Raw genomic sequence first — 8,164 nt, forward strand, 5'->3', positions numbered from 1 at the left:
GCCCGAGTTAGATGATATCCTCCACGATATGGACCAGCAGATGCACCATAACGTCGAAGAATGCGGGGGGGAGTACATCTCAAGCTCGCATAGTATCACCATGATCTCTTCCTGTAGCCTTCTGAGTCTCACGCCAACCGACTTCCTAGAGATGATGTCGAAAAAGTTGCATAGGCCAAATAGCGTTTCACGGACGTGCGCGTCCATGATCCCACGGATTGCAACTAGAATTATCTGCATCATCAGCACGTGACAGTCGTGATACTTCATCCCGCTGAACTTCTGCTTCGCTGGGTCTAGGTATCTGCTTATCTTCCCCGCGTAACCGTAAGGAAGTTTTACTCCTACGAGGCAGGTGAAAAACTGCTCGATCTCCTCCTAACTTAGAGTGAAGCACGCGGGAGGGTAGTCATTTCCGGTCTTCTTGGCCTTTTTGCCTTTGCGATGACTTTCTGTGTCCTGCTTCGCCTCATCATCATCATCATCATTAGCGTGAAGCTCCTGCCTGATGCCCATTGATTTCAAGTCTGCCCTTGCTTTCGGCCCATCTTTGGTCCTCTCTGGCATGTTGAGCAGGGTACCAAGTAGACTCTCGCACACGTTCTTCGTGATATGCATGACATCAAGGCTGTGAGGCACATGGTGGATCTTCCAGTACGGCAAGTCCCAGAAAACAGACCTCATTTTCCATACCTTCAGCAGCGGCTTTTGCTTCTTTCCCGGCTCTAGCGCCTTTTGCTTCTTTCCCGGCAGTGGGCAATCTTTCCAATTTTTCAACAGCTCGTCTATTTCCTCGCCGCTCCTCGTATGAGGGCGTCTTCGGGGTTCGGTTTCACCATCGAACAGATCCTTGCGTTTCCTCCACGGGTCATTGTCGCGAAGCCACCTTCGATGTCCCATGAACACGGTTTTTGAAGACCCGAGATCTCTATCGAGGTGGCGATACGTTGTGTCATCCATGCACCTGACGCATCCAGAAAATTCGTGGACCACCTGCCCCGTGAGATATCCGTAACCGAGATAGTCGTGCACCGTCGTGAGCAGTGCGGCTCTCATAGGGAAATATTCTTTCTCTGCGGCGTCCCACGTATTGGCTGGCGTTTTCCACAGCGTGTCTAGCTCCTCTTTCAGCAGCCCCAGATACAGATTGATGTTGTTCCCTGGTTGTTTTGGCCCTTCAATTAGCATACTCATGTGAATGTACTTCCTCTTCATGCACAACCAGGGGGAGGTTGTACATCCACACAAACACAGGCCAGGTGCTATGTGTGCTTCTCTGGCTGCCAAACGGATTGACTCCATCGGTGCTCGCGCCCAGCACGATGTTCCTTGGATCGTTCCCAAATTCTGGGTCTTCTATGTTCAACGCTTGCCACTGGCTCGCATCCTTAGGGTGACTCAGCATCTTGTATTTTTTATTTATCTCCGGATCATTTCCATCATCTTCCCGCTTCTTCTCCTTCCTATCCTCGTGCCAACGCAGGAGCTTTGCTACCTTAGGGTCCGCAAAATACCGTTGCAGACGAGGAGTGATCGGAAAGTACCACACCACTTTTTGAGGAGCTTTCTTCCTCTTCTTGTATCGAGTGACACCGCACACTGGAGATATGGTAGACTCCGCGTGCTCGTCCTGATAAATGATGCAATTGTTCATGGACACATGGTATTTCACGTGCGGTAAATCCAGAGGACACACGATTTTCTTCTCCTCCTCGAAACTGGTCGGGCACTTGTTCCCCTTGGGAAGACATTCGTGCCAGAATGACATGTTCTCGTCGAAGCATGCGTCGGCCATTTTGTGTTTTACCTTCATCTCTAGAGCCATGAGCGTTACTTTCAGGCGGGTATCTTCGGGCCTGCATCCTTCATACAATGGAGTAACCGCGTCTATCTCCAGTTGATCCATCTTGGTTTTCTCTTGGGTGGCAGCTCTTGCGTTATCCGTCTGCTTGAGAAGCAGCTCTTGAATATGAGGGTCCTGCACCCAGCCTCCATCGTCGTCTGCTCCAGCATCTTCATCTTCATGATCATGCCCTTCGTCTTGATCTTCCTCATCATCATGTCCGGCATCTTCTACATGATGACTGTGTACAGCATCACCGTCGTGATCATGTCCTAGAGATTCTTCGTCTTCTCGCCCGCCCGAGCCATGGTGGTTGTCTTGCTGCCCTTCCTCATTTCTTGCCCGGCCCCCATGGACGACTTCATAGTCATCTTCATCACCTTGACACCGATAGCCATCCATGAAACCACGCAAGAGCAGGTGGTCCCGCACCTGCCCAGAATCCGGGTCTGCAATAAGGCTCTTCAGCTTGCATCTTCGACACGGACATCTTATCTCCGTCTCGTTCTTTTGAAGCATCTCGGCCTTCGCGGAGCTCAAAAACCTATTCATGATGCCTTCGGTCATCGTGCGGACCATGGTCGCCTGCGGGGTAGAGCAAAACGATATTTTAGAACAAAGAAAAAATTTGTCATGACTTTCCCTAAAAATAGGACCAAAAAGAATGCATAGTGCCAAAATTCTCGCCGAAACAGAAATGAATCAACATTCCGGCAAAATATTGGCAACTATCGCATTTCAAATACCGGTACCTGCAAACACAAACATATATGCAACACCACAAACATATGCAACACCACAAACATACATATATCTAGCTAGGCCACAAAAAGTGTATGTGCACGTTGTTGGAGCGAGCTAGGGAGAAAAAAAAGTAGATCTACAACATAAAGATAGCTTTCCCCTTACTTACCTATCAAAAAAAGGTAATTTAACCACTTAATTTTGATGAATCTATGGTGCAAATGAGGTGAGGAGGAGGCAGCCAACACAAGCTTGGAGAAGGAGGTGGACGGAATGAAGTAGGGAAAGAGAGTGTGTAGGTGTGGCTGTCCAAAATATCTAGCTGGTCCCAGGTTACTAATGGCGCACCACCCACTCATGCGCCATTAGTAACCCTATATACTAATGGCGCACCTGCTGGTGGTGCGCCATTAGTAGGTTTGCAAAAAAATAAAAATAAAAAAATATATACTAATGGCGCACCGTGGCAGAGTGCGCCATTACTAGTTTAAACTAGTAATAGCGCACTATGCCACGGTGCGCCATTAGTAGTTTTGCAAAAAAAAGAATAAAAAAAATACAGTAGTGGCGCACTTTTTTGTTGGTGCGCCATTACTAGTTAGAACTAGTAATGGCGCATTGTGCCTATGCGCCATTAGTATGTTTGGAAAAATTGTTACTAGTGGCGCACCATGTGTCTGGTGCGCCATTAGTGTCTTCCACACTAATGGCGCACCAGCACATGGTGTGCCATTAGTATATAGTAGTGGTGCACCACGTGTCTGGTGCGCCATTAGTGTCAATTTCATCTATAGCCCTTTTCCTAGTAGTGGCGGCGGCGGCGTGGGCAAGCGGCGGCGGCGCGGCGGCTTGGGGCTGCGGGGCGAGGCAAGGCAGCGGTGGTGGATGGTAGTGGCGGCAGGGGGGAGTATATAAGGAGGGGGTGTGCCTTGGGGAGGGGGCAGGGGCGGGGGGAGTCCGAGCCGGACTCCTCGCGTCGGGCGGCGGCGGCGCGGCCAGTCTCCTGGTTGGAGATGGCACGCGAGAGGGGATGGGCCGGCGGCTGGGCTTCGGGCCAGTTGGCCTGCGCACTTTTTTAAAAAAAATAATTCCGCCAAAACTAATGAAATTCTAGAAAATAAAATAAAATTCTAAAAATGCCAAAACAAATTTTCACCATCTAAATGAAATATTTAGAACGAGATGAACATTTTCTTGGCCCTAAAATGCAATTTTGAAAACGTGCAATTTTTCTAATGCAAACAAAATTGCAAATAAAATCCAAATAAAAACAAATATTGATTTTAATATTTTTCCTCCAATATTTAAATTATTTTGGAGAAGTCATATTATCTCCTCTCATATATTTTAATATGAAATATTTTTGGAGAGAAAATAATTAAAACCAAAGTCCTCGTTTCAAAATTGGATAAAATCAAATTTGAAAACCGGGGAAATCCCCAACTCTCTCCGAGGGTCCTTGAGTTGCTTAGGATTTCGAGGATCGGGAGACGAAATGCAATAAAATATGATATGCAAGAATGATCTATGTATAACATTCCAAATTGAAAATTTGGGATGTTACAAACCTACCACCCTTAAGATGAATCTCGCCCTCGAGATTCGGGTTGGCTAGAAAATAGGTGTGGGTGGTCTTTGCGAAGATCATCCTCTCGTTCCCATGTGGCTTTGTCCTCGGTATGATGGCTCCACTGAACTTTGCAAAACTTAATAACCTTGTTGCAGGTGACTCGGCTGGCAAACTCCAATATCTTGACTGGCTTCTCCTCATAAGTCAAGTCATTGTCCAACTGAATCGCCTCCAAGGTACGGTATCTCTTAGCGGTATGTCGGCCATCTCAGCATGGCACTTCTTCAACTGGGAAATGTGAAACACATCGTGAACTCCTGACAGTCCTTTAGGTAACTCCAACTTGTAGGCCACTTCTCCCATCCGTTCCAAAACACGATACGGTCCTACAAATCTCGGGGCTAACTTTCCCTTAACTCCAAAACGTTTCACTCCTCGCAAAGGTGATACTCGCAGGTATGCTTTATCTCCAATTTCATAGGTTACCTCCTTGCGTTTCGAATCCGCATAACTCTTCTGTCTGGACTGAGCTACCTTCAGTCTATCTCAAATCAGTTTAACCTTCTCCTCAGACTCTTTGATCAAGTCTGGTCCAAACAACTGTCGGTCTCCAACTTCATCCCACATCAATGGTGTTCTGCACCTTCGTCCATACAGGGCTTCGAACGGTACCATCTTCAAACTGGCTTGGTAACTATTGTTGTATGAGAACTCTACGTAAGGCAGATTGTCATCCCAACTAGATCCATAATCTAGCGCACAGGCTCTCAACATGTCCTCCGGAATCTGGTTGACTCTCTCAGTCTGTCCATCCGTCTGCGGGTGAAATGTTGTACTAAACTCCAATCTCGTTCCCAAAGTCTGGTGCAGCTGATGCCAAAACTTTGAAGTAAACGGTGTTCCTCTATCCGATATGAAGGTCCTCGGAACTCCATGCAGACATACGATCCTGGTCATATATATCTTGGCCAACTTGGCACTGGTATAAGTTGTTTTCACTGGGATAAAGTGTGCCACTTTGGTCAAATGGTCAACTACTACCCATATAGAATCATATCCTGATTTGGTCCTGGGCAATCCGGTGATAAAATCCATGCCAAGTTTATCCCACTTCCATTCGGGTATCGGCATAGGCTGTAACAATCCTGCTGGCTTTTGATGCTCTACCTTCACTCTCTGACATACATCACATATGGCCACATACTCGGCGATATCCTTCTTCATCCCTGTCCACCAGAAACATTCTTTCAAATCCAAATACATCTTGGTGTTTCCGGGGTGTATCGAGTATGGTGAGTCATGAGCCTCCTGAAGTATTAACTTCCTGATCTCTGTGTTATTGGGCACGTAAACACGGTCCTCAAACCATAAGGTGTCGTGTTCATCCTCACGAAAACCTTTGGCATTTCCTTCGCTCATTTTCTCCTTTATCTTGGCAATCTCTTTGTCATCCTTCTGAGCTTCTCAAAATTTTCCCAACAATGTAGACTACACCTCCATTGTTGCAACAAAACCTCTAGGAACAATCTCCAACCGAAGTTCCCGGAGATCCTCTGCTAACTCCTTCGGGAATCCCGTGCTTGCTAGGGTATTAGCATAACTCTTCCGGCTCAAAGCGTCCGCTACAATGTTGGCCTTTCCTGGATGATAGTGAAGCTTCATGTCATAATCCTTTATGAGCTCCAACCATCTTATCTGCCTAAGGTTCAGTTCCTTCTGGGTGAAAATGTACTTCAAACTCTTATGATCCGTGTACACATCACAATGGTTTCCAATAAGGTAATGTCTCCAAGTCTTCAACGCATGCACTACGGCTGCTAGCTCCAAATCATGCGTGGCATAATTTAACTCGTGTGGCTTTATTTGTCGCGAGGCATACGAAACAACTCTTCCGTCCTGCATAAGCACACTTCCAAGTCCTAAGCGAGAGGCGTCGCAATACACTTGAAAATCCTTACGTATATCTGGCAGTGTCAGCACTGGGGCTGTAGTCAAACATTTCTCCAGCTCCTGGAAACTTGCCTCACAATCTTCCATCCATTTAAACTTGGTATCCTTCTTCAATAATTTTGTCATCGGCTTTGCGATCTTGGAAAAATTCTTAATGAATCTACGGTAGTATCCTGCGAGTCCAAGAAAACAGTGGATCTCGCTAACTGAAGTGGGTGCCAACCATTCAGTGAGTGACTGAATCTTGGAGGGATCTACTTCTATACCTTCTCCTGATATAACATGTCCAAGGAATCCGACTTCCTTCAACCAAAACTCGCATTTGCTGAACTTGGCATACAACTGATGTTCCCTGAATTTCTCGAGAACTAAACGCAAATTCTCCTTGTGTTCCTCTTCATTCTTCAAATATACCATTATATCATCAATGAACACCACAACAAACTTATCCAAATATTCCATGAATACTTTGTTCATCATGCTCATGAAATAGGCAGGGGCGTTAGTCAGTCCAAATGACATGATCGTATATTCATATAGCCCGTACCGCGCGGTGAAGGCTGTCTTTGGTATATCCTTCTCTCGAATCTTCAACTGATGATATCCTGATCGCAGATCGATCTTCGAAAACACCTTAGCTCCTTGCAGCTGGTCAAACAGATCACTGATCATCGGCAATGGGTACTTGTTCTTAATCGTCACTTCATTGAAGGCTCGATAATCAACAACCATTCTTAGGGATTTATCCTTCTCAACCAAAAGCACTGGGGCTCCCCATGGTGATGAACTCCGTCGAATGTAACCTTTCTACAATAACTCCTTGATCTGTTTCTTAATCTCCTCCAAATCATTCGCGGGCATCCTATAGGGTCTCTTGGATATTGGCCCTGTGCCTGGCAATAACTCTATCAAAAAATCAATATCTCGGTCCGGTGGCATGCCGGGTAACTCCTCTGGGAAAACATCCGGGTAATCCTTTATTGCAGGCACTTCTTCCTGAACAACTCCTGTGAGGGTATTTACTTGGCTACTTCTTGGCGCATGCCTGGATACATACTTGATCCTTTTTCCCTCAGGGGTGGTGAGACAAATTGACTTACTAACACAGTCAATGTTTCCTCCGTACTTTGTCATCTAGTCCATTCCTAATATCACATCCAATCCTTGTGACTCCAAGATAATTAGGTCGGATGGAAAAACATGGTTGCCTATGGTTAAGGGTATATGGTCACACCATCGACTAGCCATATACTCTGCTCCAGGTGAGCTTACTAACATAGGGGTCCTAAGGGTTTGGGTCGGTAGTTTGAACTTATCAACGAATTCCCTTAATATGTATGAATGCGATGCACCAGTATCAAAAAGAACAAGAGCGGTAAATGACTTAACCAAAAACTTACCTATAACCGCGTTTGGCTGCTCTTCAACCTCCTCCACGTTAACGTGGTTCACTTGTCCTTTGTTGAATGGATTGGGCTTCTTCCCAGCGCTCCCATTTCTGTTTCCATTCTTCCCTCACTACTAGGGAAAACCTTATACACAGAAGTTTATCAGCAGCGCGGCTTAAAAATGAGCGCTACTGCTAATTAGTAGTAGCGAGGGGTATAAAAACCGCGCTACTACTAAGTTGATAGTAGTAGCGAGGGGTATAAACCCGCGCTGCTACTAAATGGTCTCCAACAATGCCCCCGGGATAGGCCATAGTAGTAGCGAGGGGTATAAAACCAGCGCTACTACTAAGTAAGTAGTAGTAGCGCAGGTGAGACCCCACGCTACTACTAAGCGTGTCCACCCCGGCCTGATCCCCACCCCCACCCCACCAACCGTCCCTGTCCACCCACTCTCGCCTATCTCAAAAAAAACCACGGAGCCTGATCCAGATCCCCAACCTCCTCTCCCAACCCACTCGCCGCCGGCCTCCCTTCCACCTCCTCTCCTCCGTCCGTCCGCCCCCATGCCCCCCGCCGCGTGCGCCATGCCGGCGGCCGCACGACCGCCGCTCCCTGTCTCGCGCCGCTGCCCGCCCCCGCCCCCGCCCCCCTCCGCCGCGCACGTGC

This window comes from Triticum urartu, chromosome 2A (genome assembly GCF_056163025.1).
Source record: "Triticum urartu cultivar PI428250 chromosome 2A, HENAU_Tu73, whole genome shotgun sequence".
Taxonomy (NCBI): domain Eukaryota; kingdom Viridiplantae; phylum Streptophyta; class Magnoliopsida; order Poales; family Poaceae; genus Triticum; species Triticum urartu.